General features: G+C 32.3%; 1 long non-coding RNA gene across 1 annotated transcript; it reads right to left on the bottom strand.

Moving 5' to 3' along the window:
• Positions 1-347: 347 nt before the first annotated feature.
• On the bottom strand, positions 348-17,543 carry LOC106092222 (uncharacterized). Its single transcript, XR_001222121.2, has 5 exons — positions 17,434-17,543; positions 16,539-16,751; positions 11,018-11,344; positions 780-849; positions 348-707 (listed from the first exon to the last, which is right to left on the bottom strand). It is a non-coding gene; the product is annotated as an uncharacterized LOC106092222 (long non-coding RNA).
• Between the last annotated feature and the right edge of the window lie 178 nt (positions 17,544-17,721).

Here is a 17,721-nt window from a genome sequence, read left to right as displayed (position 1 = left end):
CTGTGGTATACTTAAATTGGGAGACCAAAAGTACGATGGAAAGTAATGTGAAAGATCGGTTTATACAGAACTTCCATCCAAATATTGTTCATTAACTTGTTGCAATTTTATCTTAGAATATCGCTCTTATGGATGCCACTGTAGTATGCATCTCACCACAGTTTGAATGCCAATAACTTATTTAAATAGCAACAAGTGCAATTATGTGCTAACAAAAGTTATTATGGTTTATTTTTTTAGGATGGCTAATGCTAATGATAATATGGTTTGATGATTGTCTATTGATTTTATTATCCTCCTCAAAATTATTTAGCAACTGCTATAATAAAACTATAAATTTGTTTTTTTTTTTGGTTTTTTAAGTAGTAATTTTATTTTGTATCGTCCAAAACTGTTCCAGAGATTACAAACGAGATGTTAGAATTTTTACACAGATACCATTGTCGTACATCTCCAGTGATGAGATGACATTATCACAGTTAAAAGACGACCACATTGTCTTCAAATAAAATTACATTTGGTTTTTTCGTTAGTGATGTTTTTCATAAAAAAATGCATTAAACTACAGACTAAATAAATAATGGAGAAATAAACAAGACTTTAAAATAAAGTCCCAAGTTGAAACAAGAGTTATATGGAAACAAAACAAGAAAACTAATTTTAGCTAAAAATTGAAAGTTGGCCGTCCGTCCGCCTGTCCCAGAGAGCTGAAAACCAAAAAAAAAAAAATATGTATTTATTTATATTTTTTATATTTAAAAGATTTCTATCAAACTCACTTTTATATAAGGCTTTTGGCCTCTCCACCTCATTCCGGGACAGTTTCTCTGTAAGACTACATGACGTCAGCTGCAAAGATATTAAAGAAAATATTTTTTTTTTATTATTTAGAAATTTATTGTTAATTATATTTTAACATCCCCATTATATACCATAGAAATTAAACAACATAAATTTTATGGCAATACTTGGCAAACACGGCATGGCATTAGTCAACTTTCATGTTCCTGGAAATTTGTAGAAATCTCCTCGTTATGAAATTTTTAAATATACCTCAAAGTCATAAATTTGTTTTCACGGCCAAACCGCATATAAAATCCCTATAAAAAATTGTTGGTCTTTTTTTTTGGAAGTGATCGAAACATATCAGCAGCGGGGTGAGACTAAAGTTGGCTCTCGAAAATTCTCCTCAATGAACAAAAACAAAACAACATTTCTTTAAATAATAATTTTTTGGTTTTTTATGTTTATTTTTACCATTTTGTTGTTTTTTTTTTTCTTTAGCAAAAGAAAAATATCGTTTTCTTTTTGTATACATAATACATGTTTTTTTCAACACACGCTGAAATGAAATGAAAGAGTTGCGCACGTTTCACTCAATTTCACTCAATTTTTGTTTTTGTGTTTCAAATCATCATTTGTTGACAAATTTTCTTTTTCGGTTTTTCTCCTCCATGATTTGTTTGAGTTGGGGATCTATACATGGATATATAAAAATAAAAAAAGAAAATTTCATTCGCATGGAAATATTCTGCTGATAAAGAACAGATATGTTGCAGCCTTGCCTGACATATGGTAAAAAAAATTTTTTGAAGATATAAAAAATGTCTATGAATAATATTTGGAAGAATTTTGAAGGTGACTATGTAGGTTATTTTGATGCTGGATTGGTACTGAACGCACTCACCAATATGTAATGTAAAATATATGCCTTTCAGATAAGGACATTTAACAAGAAAAGTTACTTAAGACAATTATAAGCTCGAATAAAATACATAATTCCTACTGTTCCCAACTACTACTAAAAGTGAATATGAAAAATCGAATGAAAATTTTATTATAAAGTTTTTGTAAGGGTCTCTCAAAAACATTGATACTACTTTGAACAATCTTTTAGAGATATTTTTATGCAGGATTCGAAAAAGGAAAAACAAATCCTATATAAACTAGTTTATAACTTCTAATGTACACTAGAAAAATATGCTTGCTTGTTGTGTCGCCATTCCTACTGTCCTCGGCTACTACAAGTTTTTATAAACTAATACACCAAAACTAAACTGCAAAAGTAAATATCCAAGCTTAAAGTTTTTTAAAAGGAAGATTATAAATTTAACGAGTACACTCAAAAAAAATATTTGCAATCTTATAAATCATGGATCACAGGATGTGTGGCTCTCCTACTCTTCAGACCAAATCAGTAAGGAAAATCAAAATACATTAAAAATTTTTTTCATAAATTTCTACATCCTGATATGACATAAAGTAAAAAGTAAACGCGTGCTAAGTTCGGCCGGGCCGAATCTTATATACCCTCCATCATGGATCGCATTTGTCGAGCTCTTGCCACGGTATCTCTTTTTTGGCATACAAAGGATAAAAGAAAAGAATTGCTATGTTATTGGAACAATACCAAGTTATGGTTAATTTCGGACCATAATTGAACTGAATATTGGATACCATAGTAGAAGTCATTGTGTAAAATTTCAGCCAAATCTGGTAAGAATTGCGCACTTTAGGGGGTGAAGAAGTAAAATAGGGGAGCTGTATTAGGCTGTAAACCGATACATGCCATTTTCGACATGTATGTTAAAGGTCATTAGAGAAGCCGTAGTACAAAATTTCAGCTAAATCGGATAATAATTGCGCCCTCTTGTCAAGACCCCAGATCGGTTTTTATGGCAGATATATCAATCCGCTACTCTCCTCCCAATATAAACAACACCAAACTGTTATGTAGGACGACTTAGAACATAGGCAAACCCCCTCCTCTCCATCCTATCCAAAACAAAAAGGAATTAAAAATAATATATAAAGGCTTGTCAGGATGGTAAAGGACAACAATAAAAGGTCTTTGGTAGAAGAGAAGACTTTTTGCCCTCAAATTGGAATAGATACAGGAAGGACCTGCGGATCTTAAAAATGTGCTATCCCAAGTGGCAGCTTTGAAATATGATTTTGAAAGTAAATTGCAAATTTCGAACATTCCACTAAGGAACAGGGGCAAACTTCTCACATATCAATGAGTGCAGTCCGATTTAAGTTTAAGCTTTTTTTTATAGCCGAGTCCGAACGTCGTACCGCAAAGCGACACCTTTTTGGAGAGAAGTTTTTATATGACATAGTACCTCACAAATGTTGCCAGCATTAGGAGGGGAAAACCACCGCTGAAAATTTTTTCTGATGGTCTCGCCAGGATTCGAACCCAGGCGTTCTGCGCTACCGTGGCCTGCGGTGGTGATTTTGAATGTAGATAACCCATACAAAAAATCATGTTAAAGTGTGCTAAGTTTGGCCGAATTTGTCGAATTCTTTTCCCGGTATCTCTTTTTAGGCAAACAAAGGATAAAAGAAGATTATTGCTATGCTATTTAATTACATTGAATGTTAGAGACCATAGTAGAATTCATTGTGTAAAATTTTAGCCCAATCGAATAAGAATTGCGGCCTTTAGGATCTAAAAAAGTAAAATAGGGAGATCGGTTTATAGAGGAACTGTATCACGCTGTCGATCGATTCAGACCATATTTGACGCATATATTGAAGGTCATGGGAGAAGCCGTTGTACAAAATTTCAGCCAAATCGGATAATAATTGACCCTCCGAGAGGGTCAAGAAGTCAAGATCCCAAATCGGGTTATATTGCAGCAATATCAGGTTATGAACCGATTTGAACCATATTTGATACGCTGGTTGGAAGTCATAACAAAACAAGTCATGCAAAATTTCAGCCAAATCGGATAAGAATTGCGCCCTCTAGTGACTCAAGAACGCAAGATCCAAGATCGGTAGGCAGCTATAACAGGTTATGGACTGATTTCAACCATTCTCAGCACAATTGTTGGAAGTAAAAACAAAACACCTTATACAAAATGTTAACCAAATCGGATAGAAATTGCGCCCTGTAGAGGCTCAAGAAGTCATGATCCCAGATCGGTTTAAATGACAGCTATACCAGGGTTTATACCGATTTCAACCATTCTTAACTTGGTTGTTGGAAATCATATCAAAACACCTTGTGCAAAATTTCAGCCAAATCGGATAAGAATTGCGCCCTCTAGTGGCTCAAAAAGTCAAGATCCCAGATCGGTTTCAAGCGGTTAGCTTTAGGACCAGCTAGTCATATATATGTATGGTCTTCAACATCCTAACCAAGTATGGTCCGAATCGGTCCATTACCTCATATAACTCCAATAGCAAAACAATTCTTATCCATTATCCTTTGTTTGCTTAAAAAGAGATAGCAGGCAGAGAACTTGGCAAATGCGATCCATGGTGAAGGGTATATAAAATTCAGCCCGCCTGAACTTAGCATGCTTTTCCTGTTTTTTTTTTTATAATTTATGGTCATGTGCTACTCATAAAAAATAAATATATATTTTAGCCATGATGGGCATGTGTTTATCGTAAACAAGTAAACTATCAGACATTGGAACATAAATTTGAATTCCGATACATTCGGCAATGCTCAAGAACAAATCGATGTCAATCTTTTCTAAAGAAACTACAAAGGTGATAAAGATGGGGAGACAGACATATTTGGCACTGGTGTGGTATGATAATGGTTTCTCACTTTCGTTTCCATTTCCTTCTGTCTATCATTTAGACATAGTCAATGGTCATATACATAAATGTTTCGATTTCAAGGTTTGCAAATAGTTTGGTGTTGTTTGAAAGAAAAGAGATTCCTACTGTTCCACCCTACTTTCATAAGAAATTTAAAAATCATGAAATTCATAGACAATATAATACCAATTTAAGTAATTATATTTCAATGAATATAAAAAACATTAACATCAAAAACATAAACAAACATTATTTTTTTCAGATTAAATATTATACACTGAGAAAAAACGTTTTTATTTTTCTATTTTCATAAAACAAAAAACTTTTTGTTATATAAAAGTAAATTTTTTTTAAGTTTGCTATACCCCCCTTAATGATTAGCTTGCTGTACGGTCCATAAATATAAAAAATATTTCTATTCCCATGGAAATACGCTGTTCACAAATATAAATAAGGCTGCAGAATGCCTTGACTGCCTCATGTGTATCATAAACAAAACTGAGAAGTAGGTATATAAATTCGATTTGGATATGTGTATGACAAGATCAAAGCACAAAATTGATGCCAATAGCTGCTATGAACAATATTTTCAACAAAACATTTCAGGTGATGGAGGCTTCTTGGGGCAGGCATGAAATGATGGCACATAAAAATGTTTTGTTTATTACTATTATATGCCTTTAAATAATTTTTTATTTTATATAACAACGAAAAAATTAATTTCTTTCAAGTTAAATATATAAATTGTATATGTTCTACAAATGCCGTAGCCTTAGTGGGCGCGGTTGTAAATTTTAAAAATAGAAAGAAAGAACATTGGGAACGTAAAATTTTTAATAGTTTTCTGTCAATAACCACTTCAACAATCTAATCAATGAATGTTTTTATACCCTCCACCATAGCATGGGGGTATACTAATTTCGTCACTCTGGTTGTAACTACTCGAAATATTCGTCTGAGACCTCATATGGTATATATATTCTTGATCATCGTGACACTTTGTGTCGATCTAGCCATGTCCGTCCGTCCGTCTGTCTGTCGAAAGCACGCTAACTTTCGAAGGAGTAAAGCTAGCCTCTTGAAATTTTGCACAATTACTTCTTATTAGTGTAGGTCGGTTGGGATTATAAATGGACCATATCGGTCCATGTTTTCATATAGCTGCCATATAAACCGATCTGGGATCTTGACTTCTTTAGCCTCTAGAGCGCGCATTTCTAATCCGATTGGAATGAAATTTTGCACGACGTGTTTTGTTATGATATCCAAAAACTATGCCATGTATGGTTCAAATCGGTCCAAAACCTGATATAGCTGCCATATAAACCGATCTTGAGTCTTGACGTCTTGAGCCTCTAGAGGGCGCAATTCTTATCCGATTTGGCAGAAATTTTGTGTTTAATATGGTCTGAATCGATCAATAGCTTGATACAGCTCCCATATTAACCGATCCCCGATTTTGCTTCTTGAGCCCCTACATGGCGCAATTCGTATCCGAATGAACTGAAATACAACACAATGACTTCTACAGTGTTCAGCATTCATTTATGGTCCGAATCGGACTTTAACTTGATATAACTCCAATAGCATTACAGTTCTTATTCAATATTCTCTGTTTGCCTAAAAACAGATACCGCGCATAGAATTCGACAAATGCGATCCCTGGTGGTATATAAGATTTGGCCCGGCCGAACTTAGCACGCTCTTACTTGTTATTGTTCTTAATTTATGAGCAATATATTATACGATATAATTATATATAATTAAAAAAAAAAATATATTCTTTGAAACAAAGTCCAAACAAGCCCTGACATATTAATAAACTTTTTTCCTATTTGTTTTTATAAGTTTGAGATTAAATTTAGGTTTAAAAAAACTGATTGAAAAATAGTTTATTAATATGTCAGGGCCTGTTTGGACTTTAATCCCTTCAAAGCTTACTAACAGCTGTCAAAACCAAATTTTTAATTGATTTAATTTTTATAAATGAAAGCTGAGTTCCTACTGTCCCTATCTACTATCAAAAAAAATCAAAGAAAAATTCAGAAAAAATAAAAAAATATAATATAATAAAAAAATAACACTAAAACTGCCATATAAAAAAAATATAAAATAATTCTTTCAAAAAAAAAATTCATACACTGAAAAAAAATATTTGTTTTTTTGTATTTAGTTCAAGTCCATATATTAAATATTTGTAGTTTACTAGTTTTATTGAGAGTGAAGCAAAGGCTTGATATCTGATATGTTACTCACGGCAGACATTAAACATATATACAAAATCTTCTTGTATGCAGATCACAAAATAATATAACGCTATAGCCTGGGTAGACACATGGGCATGGTAAACTATATTCACTAAAGAAAGACGGACGGACACATGCATTTGTATTCCGATACTTCCCCACAATGTCAGCACCCAAATTGCTGCCATTACTTCTGAAATGTATACTAATTTCAAGAACTTAAAAGGTAATGGAGGTTACCAGACAATGACAATGACATGGCAGACATAATGGTTTTACATTTGTCGATTTCCATCTGCCTGTCATCATTGATCAATAGCCCATATCCATTTTAAAGTACTTGAACATACTATTTTCATTCCAGAGCATGAAAAACAGTTCGGTTGGTCATCTGCTGTTTATTTTTTTAATTTTTTAAAAGAAAAATTGCGTTCTTTTCAAAATTATTTTTTTTTTTTGTTAATCCTCATACGTCAACAACCAAGTCGAAAAACACCCATACACACATGAGAACTTATATACACAAACAATAAGTGTTTAAACATTTGCTTTACATTTAAAGCTTATTTTAATTTTTTTATCTTTGCCTCTTTCAAAATTTAGTTCAAGGAGGTAAAAATTTTAAATTCCCCTAAATTGTATGTTACGCAAATTAGAGGCGATGATTTTGAAAATTCCACTAAATGTGTTTATATAACTGCAATGGGCATTAAAATTGGCATTATTGCTCATAGTTGTTTTGAAAACAAATAATGCTAGCAATATATGGGAGGAAAAACATTTTTATTAATGTCTATAATAATGAAGAATAAACTTCCCAATTGGAGGTGGATGAATGTGGAATAAATCTTATAAACAATAGCCTTGAATGGAAAGGAAGAAATTACTTTCAAAAAAAGATAAACACAGAATTTATTATTTATATGTAAACAATTAACTAGTCTTAATTTATATTAAGGCTAATAAACACATATACATACTTGAAATACATGAAATCAATAATTTTTCTCTAATTTGTTTAATGTTTATTTTTCAATTTTTAATAACAGTGTGTGAAAATACGGGATTCCTACTGTTCCTATCTACTATGATCATAAAGAGAGTTAATCTATACAAGCATTAATTAATATTTTTTAAATAATTGATGTATCTTTTAACTGAAAATATACAATTTTTCTTAAATAAAATTTGAGTTTTAAATTTTTTCATACATAGTCAAAATATGCGGCAAACCAACTGTACCTATATACCTTGTTAATAAATCAGGGCTAGGAAATTATTTCTTTTTTTTAACAAAATGATTAATATTAATGTGAAATGTACCACATTTTTTTAAAACTCCTTTTAATCCTTCTTGCGTAAGTCGAGCATAAATGACCACCATGTGACCTTACTTTACTTTAATTGGCTATGACAGAATATTTGTTCCACTATCCGAACGTAGAAAAGCATTCCAAGCGCCTCGATCTTCTGCGCTCATTCTAAAATCTCTGACACCAAGTTTCGAGGTGTCTCCCAGCACTTGATTTTTCCATCGGGCTTTTGGTCTTCCCGGTTTGCGTGTACCACCGTAATTGCCTTCAAAAGACTTCTTTGCTGGAGCTTCTTCATCCATTCTGACAACATGACCTAGCCAACGCAGTCGTGTAACTATGCTATCGTCGACATACAGCTCATTCAGCTCGTGGTTTATACGACGCCTATATTCTTCGTAAAATATATGCAAACTGGTGCATATATTTTACGAAGAATCTTTCTCTCAAATACTCCAAGAACTGCCTTATCGGCTTCCGCAAGTACCCACGCCTCAGAACCATATAAAAGCACGGGTAGTATCAGTGCCTTGTATAGTGTAATCTTCGTCTGTCGAGAGGTGGCCTTGTTTCTAAACTGCTTACTTAGTTCAAAGTAGCATCTGTTCGCCTGTATTATTCTTCGCTTTATCTCAAAGTTGGTGTCATTCGTTTCGGTAATGGCGGTGCCGAGGTAGACAAAGTTACTGACTGTCTCAAAGTTGTGGTTCCCAACTTTCTCCATTTTCTTTATCTGCTCGGTTATGCAAGGCTTTTTGGGAGTTGAAACCATTCATTTCGTCTTATCTCCATTTACTGCCAGACCCATTTTCACTGACTCTCTTTCGATTCTTTCAAAGGCGGCAGTTACTACTTCCGATGACCGACCTATGATATCGATGTCGTCGGCATAGGCGAGTAGCATGTGTTCTTTTGTGATTAGTGTGCCATATCTATTCACATCTGCATCTCGTACAGGATATTAAAGCGATCACACGATAGGCTGTCTCCTTGTCTGAAACCTCGTTTGGTATTAAATGGTTCGGAGAGATTATTTTCTATTCTTACTGAGGAACCACCATGTGACCAGAAAGATTGTTTTTATGAATTGAAGAAAAAAAAATTGCCAGCTATGAATATCACACCATTGGCAGACGCGTTTCTGGGCTGGTAAGAACCTCGTAGGCCACCTTAACGCATGGATTAGCATGTCTGCCTATAACGCTAAAAGTCTGGACTCGAATGCTGGCTAGAACATTAGAAAAAACTTATCAGCGGTGGTTTTCCACTCCTAATGCCAGCGACTCTTGTGAGGTACTGCTATGGCAGCCATGTAAAAACTCCTCCTCAAATAGGTTTCACACTGCTTTACGCCGTTCGGACTCGGCTATTAAAAGGTGGTCCCTTATTATTAAGCTTAAATTCATTGATATGTCAGAAGTTTACCCTGTTCCTTAGTGGAAGGTTCATGGGCAAATTTTCATTTTTTTTTAGTGCCAAGTATATCATATCCGTCCGTCTGACTGACCCACAGATTCATGGCATGTGAATTGTCCTATTTAATCTAAGATTTGTGAAATTAATGCTCATGTGATATCTACGCACGCGAACAAATCAACCAGCCACTTAAAAGCGAGTCAGTTTTCTGTGCAATATCTTCCTTAAGAATTCCAATTCTCAATCCCCATCAACCTTATGCGGCTGTTACATCTTCTATTGACGGACGGATATTGTCACAGTCACAAGAAGACAAATTTACGACTATAGCAATATGGGATTCAAATGATAGGTCTTTGGAAGTAAATCACGAATCTGATATCAATGTTCGGGAAAAGTGTCTATGGGGGCAACCCACCCACATAACACCACTCAAATAGGAAGTATTTGCTGACCATTGCAATATGAGACTCAAATAAGAGATATTTTAGATAAGAACACGAATCCGATATATATTTTTAAGGCCACTTCACTGAGAGGCCGCCCCATCCGGGGCCGTGTTTTCCGACTATGGAAAAATGGAGCTCAAATAAAGGGTATTTGGGAGTAGACCATGAATCTGACATCAACATTTGGGACCAACTGTCTAGGAGACGTCTCAACACCATTACAACCCCCAAGTAGGACGTATTTGCTCACTAAGACAATATAGGTCTTCAAAACAGTGTAGCTCGATATTCATAGTTTTTAGGGCCCATACCCCAAACCGGACATATTTGCTGGCTTTTTCAATGAGGGGTTTAAGTGAACGGTATTTGCGATTAGAAAACTAATTTGATATCCAATTTTGAGGCCAAATATATGAGAATAGAGCACAAACATCACTTTTTTACTGACTGGGGTTTAAAAAATGGTATTTGAGCACGATGCTGATATTTTTTTAGGGCCAAGTGTCTGGGGGACCACCTCAACCCCGAAAACACCCCTAAATCAGACATCATGAGAATATCGGGCTGACTGTTTGGATCGGATCGGACTGTTTGTCAAGCGATATACTATTTTCGTAGCATGGTATTTCACTCAAAGCTCTTCAATTGTCGAAAATAAATATTCCAAGGAAAATTTTGTTCCATATAAAGTAAATGAAGGCGCAGTGGAGCGTGCCTGGTCCAGCTAGTTTTTTATAATAAATAGTCACTTCAATGTTTTTTCTTCAAAATGATCTGGAAAATTCTACACTTAGAAAAATTTTAATTTGGCAATTTTTTTTAGAGATAATAATTGTAAAATGGTTTTTTGGATTTTAAATTTGTTATTAGCTTGTTTCATTTTATAAAATTTTTTTGGAAATTTTTGGTTTTTCCGTTTATTGTGCTTTGGTTTAACTTGTGATTGCGTAATTGACTTTTTTTTTTCTTCATAATTTAAACTACTGGTTTTCTCCCAATCTAAAAATTCTTAAATATTACACAAACTTACCTTTCACTTTCCTTATGTGACTACGATGATAGAAAAAACTCCTTTAGATCCTAATAGCTGCTTAAATTACGACATCATTATGTGGAATATAAAATTTTCTTAAAAAAGGCAACGGCTATGAACTGGGATGAGGTGAGCCATTCAAAATATAATTTTGAAAACATTTCGATGAGTTGGATAGATGAAGGGGTATTTTATCTATGCGAGCGAATAATCCATTTAGAATGCGACTTCGTAGAGGACATACATGATGGTCAACAAGAAGGCAAGGATGAGAAAGGTGGTCATCAAGTTATGGGCTTCACTCATTTTGATTGTTTGATTTTTCTAAGTGGAGGAAGAAAAAGTAAAACAAAAAATAAAAAACTTATACAAAAATTTCAAAAGAAATGTTCAATATGATTTAAGTGTGCACAATTACAAATCACTTCATGTATTTTATGCTACTCCACTACTGTGGTATAAAATGCTTTAACTCCGTGAATTTTTTGTTTAAAACTCTAACGGAATAAATTCATCCTTTAACATATTCTGCCTTCTATTGAAAAAAAAACAATTTTAATTTTTTAAAAATTTTTTAAAATTTTTAAATTTTTTTAAATTTCTGAACAATTTTAAAACATTTTTAAAATATTTTAAATTTTTTAAAAATTTGTGATTTTTTTTTAATTCATAAAACATTTTTTCTTTTTCGTTGCACTTATACAGTTTTTTATTAAAAAAAAATTGTAATATTTTAAAAATTGTTTAAAATGTTTAAAACATTTTTTAAACATTTTTAAAATGTTGCATTTGAAGTTTTATAAAATAGATTTATTTTTTAAATTTTTTCAATTTTTTTTTAATATTTAGATTTATTTTTATTTTTTTGTTTTCATTGTTCTAATTTTTTTTTTTTAATTTTGAATATTTTTTTCGATATAATATTTTTGTTATATTCAACGCACTTTTTCCGTAGAAGGAGAGTTTCTGATAATTATTTTTTTGGTTTAAAAACCGTTCGAATCGATTGACACGTTCAAACTGAATTTTTATTTTGGACCATTGGAAAAATCCGCTGCTGGCCGAAACGACAGGAATGGAAGCAAAATCAAATAAATTCCAAAATTACCAACACAACAACAAAAACAACAAATACAATTTCACAATTCACATCTTGACAAGAAAAAACAAAATTATTAAAATAAAGCCATCGCATTGCCTTTTTGTTGTATTTGTACTTTTCGCTATGGATGCCACTTACGTAGCTCATTCATAGCAAAATCATGCATATGTTATTGGTGATGTGCAATATTCGAATAAAAGACTCAACGATCATCCAATTAGCTGATTCAAGAAGAAATTTCAAAAAATATGCAAAGAAACTTTTTTTCTTGTATAGGGTGACCCACGAAATATTGTGGAATTGCTAAATCAGCCAACTTATACCTTTTTTCAACCTATTTCCAATGACATTTCGTTCTGTTTCTTCAAGAAAACAGAAAATTAAACAAAGTTCTAATGAATCTAGAAAAAATTTTAGTTAAACAAATAATTTTGTGAATTAATAGGTTGGGACAGTAGGAATCGCGTTTGTATACCTAATTCAAAATTCGATCTTTAAACACTTTAAATTTAATTGCTATCAATACAATTGTAATTATTGATAAAAACAACATGCATTATACTACAGAAATTTCTCGTAAATTTTGATCGAAATTTTAATCGAAATTTAATTTAACCAGTTTAATTTTTAAAATTAATTGTCCTTGAAAAAATGGTCTGATAAGTTATTTTAGTAAAAAAAACTCTTTTTTCGGTCTTAAAATCATATTGAGATTCCATTGCAGGATATTTTCCGACTTTAAACCATTGTTTAATGCTTTCTATTCAAAGAATAGTATAGCAAAAAACATTTAAAAATTAGCAAAAGTGTGTTGTTGCTAGAAGCATTTGACTGGTTTCCCGTATCGCGATTTCAATTTCGACCAAGAAATATCATCAGCGGGAGGTGTCAAATGGATCATGGTGCTTTATAACCCTTCCAACTAGAGTTAGTTGTATATTATTAATTAATTTTTATTAAAAAAAAAATTGTATTGAAGTTTAAATGAGGTGATTATACCAGACTCAGCTTTGGAATAACGAAGCAGCGGCAACCGATGGCTTACTAACAGGATTGCCTAAGACCGTATATGCAACAAAACATTTTAAGTAAATTATTTGTGAGATTGAAAGACAAAATCTGAAGAGATATAGGCCTTTTCAGAAAAAAAATAGGGTGGCCCAAGATAATATTTCGCAAATTTTGCAAAGTTCCCTACGAACATTCCATGAGTGCTACGCCATTCACGTTCTTCTGCTTCTTATAACCGAAGTTATAAAGAAGTTCTGCGTTGCTGAATACCTTACAAAATGTCGCTACATAAGTAAGTTGATAACCACCGTTGTATATTTTTTTTTTAAGTACTCGACAAGATTTAAACCCAGGCCATCTGAATCATAGACGAACATGCTAGCCTCTGTGCCAAGGCGGCCACCGTCGTTTACACTAACTCCTAATAAACAAGTTCAAAAGTTAGTCGGAAACTTTGTTACAATTTATTGTAAATAGGGTGATGCACGAAAAGTTGCATAACTGCATCTTCCAATCTCTTTACAATCGAAATGTGTCATACTATGGTCGGTGTTGTAGTGTCTTCTGGCTTTACTTTTCCATTGCAAAAAAAAATCTTCGATCATTAAGCTCGTCTCGAAAGAGAAATACAATGGGAAATCGTTTTACGTTTCTTCATTTGATTTCGATAAAGAAAATAAATACAAAGAAAAATAAAAATTAAAAAAAATCCATCGATTTGCAAACATTTGTTAAAAGTAGAATGGGACAGTAGGAATCGGACAAATGTACCTAAATCGAAATACGATCTTTAAACAATTCAAAATAACTTTTTTCACATTTTTTTTCATTTTGTTGAATAATATACCCGATTACATTGCATACTCGAATACCCATTTTCTTGCCAACACTTCTTTTTCTATATATCTATGTGCTTTCTTCTGTTGTTATTTCTATATTTAATCGTTGTTTTTGTTTAATTCCATGCGTATGAGGTATTCTTATAAAATTTTTTGTTCGTGTATTTTCGGTTCACAAAAAGAACGGCATCTAAGTAGGTGGGCGGGCGCAACAGGCGTTTGTTCTATATTTTCGTCTAAATGGAAAATCCAATGGTATTTTTTGTTGTTCTTGTTAATATATGTATTAAAATGTGCGTTTGCCTTACACATACCCACACACACCTTTGGGCTTTGTACACAGATGCATTTTTTATTACTGCTTATGCTGGCTATGGCGCTGCTGCCAACTCTATGAATCAAATAAAGAAGGTGTATATGCACACTTTGAATATCGAATATTTGGTATACTACTTCGATTATATATGGATTATAGACTAGAATTCATTGCGAAGTCTACAGAGGGTGATTAACACGTTTTTGTGGCATTAATCATCTAGCCACTAGCCTTGTTACTTGGATATCGTATTGAGTAGGAGTTTTTGAGAGAAATTAAAGAATTTGAAAATATTTGCAAAATTTTAATTAATCAATCCCATTGAAGACGGCTCGAACATTTTGAAGCAAAAAAGTTGACTTAAATAAGAAGTCGTTTTTATATAGAGACGAAGTTGATACACTGTGTACCAAAGTAATTTTAGAAGACTTAAAGAAAAAATTTCTCTCCCCGATTCCTTCTGTCCCATACTACTTATAATTAAAAATTGCAAATTACCATGTATGAAATAAATTCTTTCAACAATAGCGTATGTTTACAAAAATAAATGCAATTAAGCAATTTTCATAATAAGTAGGTTGGAATAGTAGGAAATATACAAGAGTTAATTTTTGACCTTGAAATTTAATTGATCTTCCTTCTGAATTTACCATGCTACACAGGATACCACGTTCGCCTCTAGCTAAGAGAGAGTTCCTCCAATTTTTTTTTTCTGCGACTGTAAAATCAACTCTTGGGTGAAAATGTTTAACCTTCATGGAATATGGAACTGAAAGAAATGGTTGTATCGCAGGAAGGTCGAAAATGACTGACTGACAGTCAACTCCAGTCTACAGTTTAAAAATCAATCCAAAGTCCAAAAATAGGTTTTCAAAAAAGTAGACTTGTAATGGTAAATATTGAATAAATTTAATTTTAAGAGATTTGAATTCCTACTGTACCAATCTACTTATAATAAAAATATTGGAAATTCACTGGTATAAGATAAATCCTATTAACTAGTGTATGTTTACAAAAGTTTGTAGTTGAGTTGAGTGGGTAATTATTATCATAGGTAGGTTGGAACAGTAGGAATCACTCAAATATAATTGAGTTGAATATTTAACTTCAAATCTTTAAAAATTGAATTATTAAATTGAATTAGTTTCTTTATATTGGGTTGTCCATAAAGTAATTGCGGATTTTTTAAAAGAAAGTAAATACATTTTTAATAAAACTTAGAATTAACTTTAATCAAATATACTTTTTTTACAGTTTTTTTTTCTAAAGCAAGCTAAAAATAACAGCTGATAACTGACAGAAGAAAGAATGCAATTACAGAGTCACAAGCTGTGAAAAAATTTGTCAACGCCGACTATATGAAAAATCTGCAATTACTTCTTGGGCAACCATATTTTGATCTTTAAAATCCTTCCATGATATATCGAGCATTCCAGCTCAAGATAATTTAATTTGTTACTATGAATAAGCTGGGACTATGGGAATAGCTGAAAAATACCTGAGACGAATTCCTAAATATATTGCAAATCGCAAATCTGCTATTATTATTATTTATTCACTTTCCATTTACAACAAGGAATGTATCCAAACATTTTTTTTTTTGATTGAATGTGCACTGTATTATATAAGTAGCTTGGGACAGAAGGAATCGCGCATATATACTTAAGTCCTATTTCGATATTTTACAACATTTTTTAATTGAATGGTTACATTTTTGTTATAAAATAGTTTGGGACTGTATGAATAGTGCAAATGTGTCTAATTTCAATCTTTTGCAACATTTTGCAGTTGCATGGATACTTTTTGATATAAGTAGGTAGGGACTGTAGGAATGCTAAAATCATTTTACATAGCTTTACATTATAGTTTTTAGAGAGCACAACAAGCCGATCACTGGCTTAGTTGTACTTCCATAGTGGCATGGGGCGGATTAATATCTGCACCATCTTATCAACCTAACCTAACATAGCTTTATTTGATCTTGAAATGTCTAAGTTCATATTTTTTTTTCAATACAACAAAGGAATTTATAGCTGTAGGTAAAATTGGCATAGATATCACAAATTTTTCCAACAACAATTTTGATTTAGTTATTTTTGTATTGTTAAAAAAAACAACAACAAATTAAGAAACTCTTCCTCTATGACTTATATATTATGTATGTTTATATATATGATTATTAACAATAAAATATGTAGACAATTCAAATTGTATGCCACATATCAAAAATCAATATTTATGAATACTTACTTTTCATGACTAATAAATTCTTTTATTGTTCAGCATATTTGTGCAGGTGTTTTTTGTGTGGCAATGGCATATGAATGATTTTCTCTTATTTTTACATATGATGGGGTGGAGTTCTAATTTAGAACATGGAATAAAGAATCCACAAGACGGCCAACAAAAAGAACAAAATCAAGGAGGTGGTCATTAAGTTTTGTGCCTCAGTCATGTTGCTGGCTAGAAATAGAGAAGAAAGCAACAACAATGAGACAAGTTATATTTATACACATATCTATCTATCCATCTTTCTATAATAGATATTGATTCCATATAATACATGTATATGAATTTTGGATATCTGTGATTTGCTTTCGTCAATTTTTCATAACCACTCGACATTTGGAAAAACACATCTATTTGGTGTTCGTCATAAGGCGAAGAACGCGATTCGGAACAACATCAGCAGTAGATAATTAAAATATTTTCAAACATTAAAAAAAACACACAAACACACAAATTTTAATGGAATTATTAAAATAAGTTATGGGCTGGATCTATACTGTCCCAGGCGCAGCGAATCGAACGCTGAAAACATTGGCATCAAATCAGCAACGAAACAGCGGTGAAGCGGTTATTAAATTGGCCTACAGCCAATATATTCTTAATAATATCATAAAAAATCCAAACACTGACACTTTGATTTTTTATTTATCCAAAACAACAATGGCAACAACAAACATTGATTTGATAGTACGTACATATGAAGCAGAAAAAAAAAACAAAAATCTAAATATGATTTTTAATATACCGTCACAAACAATATGACAGATCTTAAATTTATTTTTTTTATTATTTTTTCACTTTCGATTTCTTTGCACATCACAGATATCCCCACAAAGATCCTAGACTAAGGACCCACCTTTTTGGTTTTTTTGGTTTTCAAAAATTTGAAATTTGACTTTAGATTAGTTTTCACTTGGCTATTAACTGTAGCAAGTATTGGACTTTACTAAATATTTTATTGGGCCAAGAAATCGAAATCAGTCTGGTCATAGGATGACAATTTTTGAGTTTCGGGGAATAGCAAAAAAAAGTAAAAAAAAAAAAAAACAAAACAAATTTCCCCACTTTTCCATAGTTTTCAAATTGCAAAAGAAACCACTCAAAATAACCACACATACAGGCTTATTTGAGCATATACCAATGA

Source organism: Stomoxys calcitrans, chromosome 3 (assembly GCF_963082655.1).
Source record: "Stomoxys calcitrans chromosome 3, idStoCalc2.1, whole genome shotgun sequence".
Lineage (NCBI taxonomy): Eukaryota > Metazoa > Arthropoda > Insecta > Diptera > Muscidae > Stomoxys > Stomoxys calcitrans.
The sequence above is the reverse complement of the archived record's forward strand: the minus strand, read 5'-3'. Positions and strand labels throughout refer to the sequence as shown.